At 39.5% G+C, this 7,573-nt stretch overlaps 1 long non-coding RNA gene across 1 annotated transcript; it reads left to right on the forward strand.

Annotated features, from left to right (window-relative positions):
- Positions 1–3,136: 3,136 nt before the first annotated feature.
- On the forward strand, positions 3,137–3,977 carry LOC124386593. The gene is made up of 3 exons (XR_006925957.1): positions 3,137–3,258; positions 3,377–3,424; positions 3,909–3,977. It is a non-coding gene; the product is annotated as an uncharacterized LOC124386593 (long non-coding RNA).
- The last annotated feature ends 3,596 nt before the right edge of the window (positions 3,978–7,573 follow it).

Genomic DNA, 7,573 nt, shown 5'->3' on the forward strand with positions numbered 1-7,573 from the left:
AATGTGGGTCAATATCCGAACAGGTGGAAACCAGGAATAGTGTGTGAGTGTGTGTTTGTGTATGTGTGTGTGTGCGTGTGTGAAAGAGAGAGACAAATATGTCCCTTCCACTGTCTTCAAAATCCTCCGGCTGACCCTCTCACATACGCAATCAGATCTCCATCCACTTTTAACTGGATCAGATCACACACACACACACACACACACACACACACGTGTGTATTTTCGGTGTGAATGTGTCATACGTGTTTTTCCTGTATCTTCTCGAAGGCCCGAGTGTCGCTCTTTTCCTCCGTTCTCTCTCAGCTTATTTATCTTCCGTAATGGCTTTATAACTGGATTTGGCTCTTAGAAGAGCATGCACCCTGTTCTCCCTCTCTCCCTCTCTCTCTATTTCTCTCTATCTCTCCATTCCTCTTCCTCTCATCCGTCAAACCCACTCCATCCCATCTTCACCCCATCCTCACCCCATCCTCTCTGAAAGTCATCGTGCTGTTCGAATTTCCTGATACCACAGTGCCACCTAGTGGCCAATAAGAACGCAATCGCGACGGAAAGAGGGACTTAGAGAATGACAGACGGAGGAAAGGAGGAAGGTTAAAAGAGAGGAAAGGCATTGGGGAGATACTAAAAAGAAATAGAGATCGAAGAATGAGAGAAATGCAAACTGGAAATAATTGGCTTTTGAAAATGAGGAAAAAGGTGAGAGGGGCAACTGTTTCAATAGACAGAGTAGATGTGGGTGGATGAGTGCGGTTGCAAAGAGTCGAGGTGGTAAAGGTGGAGAAGTTTAAATCCATGGAGTTAAGTGGGTAAAATGATAGAGAGTGTGTTAGGGAACTGAAGAAAAGTGTAGAGTCGGTGGAGAAGAGTGGCAGGAAGGATTTGGGGTTGAAGGGTATCTTCATAAGTCTGTGGTGAGACCTGAGATGTTGTATGGTTAAGAGACAGTGCCATTGACAGAAGGACAGGAGATGGAGATGGAGGTGGCAGAGTTGAAGCTGCTACGATTTCCATCAGGAGTGGTGAAGATGGTCAGGAATAGAAACGAGTTTATTAGAGGACGTTTTGGAGACAAGGTGAAAGAGGAGGAATTGAGATGGTTTGATCGTGTGCATGGGAGAAGAATGCTGAGGATGGAGGAAAATAGGAACACCAAGGAGGAGGATGTGGTGAGGATAGAAAGATTCTGGAAAGATCCTTGAAATGGTTATGAACAATTCCATGACTGATGCAGACCTTCAAGAAGAACAAACAGCAGCTTAAATATATTACTATAAAAAATACCACCCTCCTCCCAAAAAATGTGCCATTTTACAAAAGGTTCTAAGTAGGTAGTAGAATTGTTGACCTTGAAATGGCCTTAACATGTGCGCAAACCAGGGTGTTATTAAAAATACCAGAAAACAAAAAGTTTTAAAAAGAACCTTAAACATTTTTTGTTTTAAATGTGAAAGGTTAAAGATTAGTGTTTAGGTATGTACTGCTTAGGTGTAACGTGTAGGAGTAGAAACACGAGTCACGCTGAAAAAGGTTTCACAAAGGTCCTTAGAAAGTTCCTCTTACTTCCCACAATGCAACTGTACATCCAACAAAGGAGCTACTTCTCCAGAAGTGCGAATCTTGCAGAGGAATTAGAAATAGACGGTGATTTATATGCAGAGCAAATGGATGTTAAGGTGTGATATCAGTTGTAATGAAAGGGGAAAAAAAAGGAAAAGGTTTAATTAATGTAAATGGGAAACAAGTCCAAATGGAAATCCAAAAGTAGGAACGTGATCCGGGTGTGGGTCAGGTGACCGGCAAACAAGTATAAACTAGCGAAGACGAGACGGAAAAAACGACTTGGAATCGATCGGTTTTGAAATCGACAGCAAACTATGCGAGTAAACATGGGATCAAACAAAGAATGTAAAGAAAAAGAAAGAAAAAGGCGTGTAATACTTCTGTATTCTTGTTCACATCTCCCAGCGATGTTACAGCCCACCTGGAGCACAGAGGGTTAAGGGCCTTGCTCTGTGGCCCCAAGAGAGGCAGCTTGGTGATATGGGAGTTTAAACCACCAATCTTCAGATCACTAACCTAAAGACAAGAACCAATCATGAGAGGTTTCGGTTCTTTAAAACCAGTGCACATCGATTGGTCATACAGCTCTGAGTTAGCATGTAGCATGAGACCCCAGGACAGGGGTGGAGTGAACGCAAGCATGTGACAATAAACCAATCATGAGGCGTTGAAGTGACACGGATCAAAACCTGTGCAAGCAGTCAAAGAACCATGGAGCATACGCTAGCGCTGCAAGCCGGCTCTGAGTTAGCATACTGAGCTCGGTTTGACTCTGGTCAAAGGTGATGGTGCCAATATTTATGATCTAGCATGTGCCATGTTGCTATATGTCAAACAACTAAAAATAACAAAACAAAAAAAATGTTGAAAAAATTGACTAAAGAGAAAAATGGAAACGGTGTGTTATTTTGAGGACTTTTGATTTCTCAGTCTTGTGAGCAAATAGAAAACCAGGAGGCGGGGCCTATGGTGGTGTCAACAAATGGAGGTGTGGCCAAAATCTCTTTAACTGTTAACCATGCAATGACCTTTTATTGCTAAACAAACATGTGTGTGTTTGTGTGTATGTGTGTGTCCCAGTGTTTCTATCTAGATGTGCTTCCACTGTGGTTCCTCTCTCTCTCTCTCTCTCTCTCTCTCTCTCTCTCTCTCTCTCTCTCTCTCTCTCTCTCTCTCTTCATCAGTCAGAGTGAAACGTGTGTGTGACGCTGGCGTGATGGACGAGCCTGTCATGTTCCTCGGATCCCTCACGTGGGAGTCACGTCCCGAATGGGTGGAGTGCAAAAGGATGAGAGAACGAGTGATGGGCTTCATCTCGCTCTCATCTGCAAACAGATCTGAGTGTTTGGTGTGTGTGTGTGTGTGTGTGTGTGTGTGTGTCTCTTTGGTGCATTGTAAAGCCAATGAGTTTGGGGAGACACAGAAAATGAGGAACGATTATCTGAGTGTAGAGTGACATCACAGAAATGTTGCATTGTGCCTAGCAAACAACACAAACCTGTTCTGAAACTGAAGCACACACACACACACACACACACACACACACACACACACACACGTCACCATCATTTACTCTTATGAGGACTGATTTTCAGTCGATTTTATAACAACTTGAACACTATCATGGATTTAACAGTGTCTTTCTATGATGTGATCGTTTCTATGGCAACGGCTCGTTCACAGCTAGTTCACGTAATTGAAGCCTAGTAATGAAAAGTTTGAAGTGCATTGTACTATTTAAGAACGCATTTTTTTCTGATATAACGATGCTTTCTGTCAGATGTTCATTTTTTTTTTTTTTTTCTGGAAGGAGTCTCCAGTGCCAGAGTGATGTTGAGCAGCTCAGAGACGTAAAGAGGTAAAAATAGCTGAAAATCCTTCTTCCTTCTTTAATCCATTACTTGTTAAAAGTCACCAATTCCTATTTGATTTGACTAAAAGTCTTCGACAAGGTGATTTGAACAGCACTTGAGTATTCGGCTCGTGTTGAACGTAGGCTCGAAGATGCACAAGTCTTCAACACCAGCACACGTTAGTGAAAAGCCAAAAAAAACCGGTAGATTTGTGAGGTTTTATTCCTTAAAATCAAGTTGTACAACTCAACACTGCGTTAACCGTCAACACCACTGTCTCTCCAACAGCCTCTGTTTTCATGGACTTTTTTTGTGTTTTGGTTTTGATTTTTAAATGTTTGCTATTTGTTGACTATCTTAATGTGATCACCTATTTTGTGTCTCTCTCTCTCTCAGCTTGGAAATTTTACCCGTGTATTTTTTTCCTCTTTTTCTTTGTAAAGACTTATTCCCGAGTTTTATCGTTTTACCTCCTCATCTGCCATTCAGGTGTTTGGTATCGATGATCCTGTCTCAAGTTTTCATGCTTGACTAAATTTCCTCCCCAAACTCCGCCCCTCCAATTTCCGCTCGTTACATCAAACTGATATGAACTCGGTGATGCCTCATGTGGAGTGTGAGTAATGAGTGTGTGTGTGTGTGTGTGTGTGTGTGTGTGTGTGTGTGGCCGATGAGCTGACGCCAGTTTCAGTAGCTCTGCCATTTCATAACACGCTGACAGTAATAACACACTCACGCACACACTGATGTTCAACCACTTCCTTTTTCCTCTGTTTCTCTGTCTTTTATGTTCTTCTCTCTTTCTCTCGCTCTTTTCTCTCTTATATATATATATATATATATATATATATATATATATATATATATATATATATATATATATATATATATATATATATATATATATATATTTCCTCTTTGTCTCTCCTATCACTCTTTCCTTCTTCATCTCTTTATTGGTATCTATCTATCTATCTATCTATCTATCTATCTATCTATCTATCTATCTATCTATCTATCTATCTATCTATCTATCTATCTATCTATCTATCTATCTATCTATCATCTATCTATCTATCTATCTATCTATCTATCTATCTATCTATCTATCTATCTATCTATCTATCTATCTATCTATCTATCTATCATCTATCTATCTATCTATCTATCTATCTCTCTCTCTCTCTCTCTCTCTCTCTCTCTCTCTCTCTCTCTCTCTCTCTCTCTCAGATGACTATTAAGGAAAGAAAAACAGGATTAATCAAATATAAAAAACATTTCATTAGAATCAATGGATGAAACGTGTCAGTGCCTGATGATCCAGGAACCAACAAGCAGGTGTTACACTGCAGCATGATGCACATGGTTCCTAAGAACAATGTACAAATAGACATACACAATATGAACAAATGTTTGTGGACACCTGAATATACAAATTTGTATGTGCTTTATAAACATCTCATTCCATGTTTAGTCCCCATTTTCTGGTATTATGACCTCCACTATTCTGGGAAGATGTTCCACTGGATTGTATGAAGATTGTGAGATTTATTCAGCCATAAGGATGTTATAAATATCAGGTATCGATGTAGGTGAAGTGTGGAGGCCTGGGGTGCATTCAGACTGAAAAAATTCTCAAAGTTGTTCATAAGGGCTGGAGCTCTATATATGTCATGCTGGAACAGGTTTGGGTCTCCTAGTTCAAGTGAATGGAAAATCTAACACTACTGCATCCAAAGGCATCCTATGTAAATGTGTACATCCTAATTTGGAGAAATATTTTATATGGCTGGAAAATTCAGGTGTCCCAATGTTTTTCTCCTTATAGTACAATATACATCATAATCCATATTTAAAATAACTGAATTTACATTTTTTTATCATTTGCAGATGTTTCTTCGCTCAGAAAAGTAAAAACCAAATTGCCTACTGTTCCTCAGATAATTTTAGTTCTGCCCGGAGGGACGTGTTGGTGATTTTGCAGCCAGATGCTACTTCTTTTTGGTGTTAATCAACCTATTTAGTCACTCCTATCTTCTCAGCATCATATATAAGGTATAGATTGTTTTACTTTCCGGTATAAAGTTTGTTTTTTATTTCCAGATATAAAGCAATATCATTTTATTACAGATTTCAAGCTATAATTTTTTTTTTCATCGAAACACCAGTAATTATCTGATCAAATCTTTTTTTTCTTTGAAACCTACATTTTTAAGAGATCCTGAGTGATGCCTATAGTGGAAAGATTTCTAAGTTCGAATCCCAAAAATGTCCCAACATAACTGAGAATCCAGGAAAGTAATTTTAATGTCCACAAAATCTTTTTTTTTTTTTTTTGCTTGGGGTTTAAATTTACAATGTGCAAAACCTTTTTCTGTTTAAAGGGGACATAAAACACAGTTGTGTGTATCCCATGTTAATCTTGAGTACCTTTAGAGTAGTATTGCATCTTTAATTTCTCCAAAGAGTCCTTAGTTTAATCAGATTCTTAAACAAAATATACAGCTTTACACTTCTCTCCGAAAACTGTGTGGGCGGAGCTAACGAAATCGCTATCAATCAAACAGGAACAATAAAAACGATATAGTCATAAATGAAATATGACGAACAATCAGATTCAGCTGCAATGATTTGATCTGGAATCCAATCTTGAGACTGTAATTGAACATCGAAAACAACAGCAGCAACGACGTCTACAGAATGTTTTTATAAGGTACGTGCTGAACTTATTTGCTTAGCACCTATTGGTTAATGATAAAGTCATCTTTCATGATGTCGTCCTCATTTTTTCTTCATTTGCTCATTTTAAAATGTGGAAAAAACAACCGGATGAACTGTTTGCTTAACGCTGGGCTCTTTGGAAAGCTGAACAAGGTGATGCTTCCCTCACATCCATAACGCACTTCTTTGCAGGTATTCTCCTCGAGCGAGTCCTGAGTCCTGCCGACATTGAAGCACGGTGATGGGCGTGGCTGTGGCTCTCGCTTTTGCGCTTGCTCTCGCCCTCTTCCCAGAGACCAGAAATGTTCTCATACAAGGATTTTTTTAAATGGTCATTCTCTGGAAAAAATGTGATCTCGAAATGAATGTACTTGTCACGGAAATTCTCAAACGTCCAGACCGTATATTTTAATCTTTGGCAACCGAGAATCGAGCTCTTAAATAGCATTAGACTCCCCTTTTAATGTCACGTATATCATTTCGATCAAACATGGACGTTTTTGTCATGAGGAATGGAATGAAAATCGTTTACAGGTTTAAAACTAATCCAGTCTAAATAAAACTTACTTTCATTAGTTACTGCAAAAATGATCAGATCCGTATAGATTTTTTTGGGATGATGTCTTTCCCCCCAAAAAAACCTGCATTGGATTTTGATAAATGACCACCAAGATCCTGCTTCAAAACTTTTGGCTCTAACGTCTTCCTGCACAAGGTCGAGTGGCTCGAGCGTGCGATGGTTCTGGTGACCCTCGGCGGTTAATTGTTTGTTTCAAAAATTCAAGGATGCAGGTCGAGCTGAAAGAAAGGCAGATGTGGAAGAGTAAACGAAGAGCGAGTTCTCACCGAGGTCAGCGTGTTCTCTTTATTCGGAGTGTTATTCAGGGACAGAGCATGCTCACAAGCTGACATTTACACGTGTGTGTGCAGACACACACTCACACACTCACTGATCACTATACAATTCATACACTATTTAATTCATAGATACATTCAATGCATGTACAGGGTGTTTTCTTATCCTTAAACCTTCAGTGTGTGTGTGTGTGTGTGTGTGTGTGTGTGTGTGTGTGTGTGTGTGTGTGTTACATATGTCGTATTTTTTTCTTGAATTGTATCAGTGTATATAATTTTTTTTTCCCAAACCAAGAAATAGTTCCTTTACATTCCTTTATTTCAATAATACAATCTGAAGTCAGACATGAGCTGGAAGGAGGTGAGACTAAGTGGGAAGAGATTATTCAGATGGGAGGAAATTAGGTGAGATGAGACTAGGTGAGATGAGATGAGACTAGGCGAGATGAGGTGAGACAAGCTGGGGGAGATGAGGTGAGATTAGACTAGGTGAGATTAGAGACACACACAATATTTGAGATTATCTGAGACTAGGTGGGAGGAGATGAGGTGAAATGAGAGGAGATGAGACTAGGTGG

The sequence above is a fragment of the Silurus meridionalis genome, chromosome 5, assembly GCF_014805685.1.
Source record: "Silurus meridionalis isolate SWU-2019-XX chromosome 5, ASM1480568v1, whole genome shotgun sequence".
Taxonomy (NCBI): Eukaryota; Metazoa; Chordata; class Actinopteri; order Siluriformes; family Siluridae; genus Silurus; species Silurus meridionalis.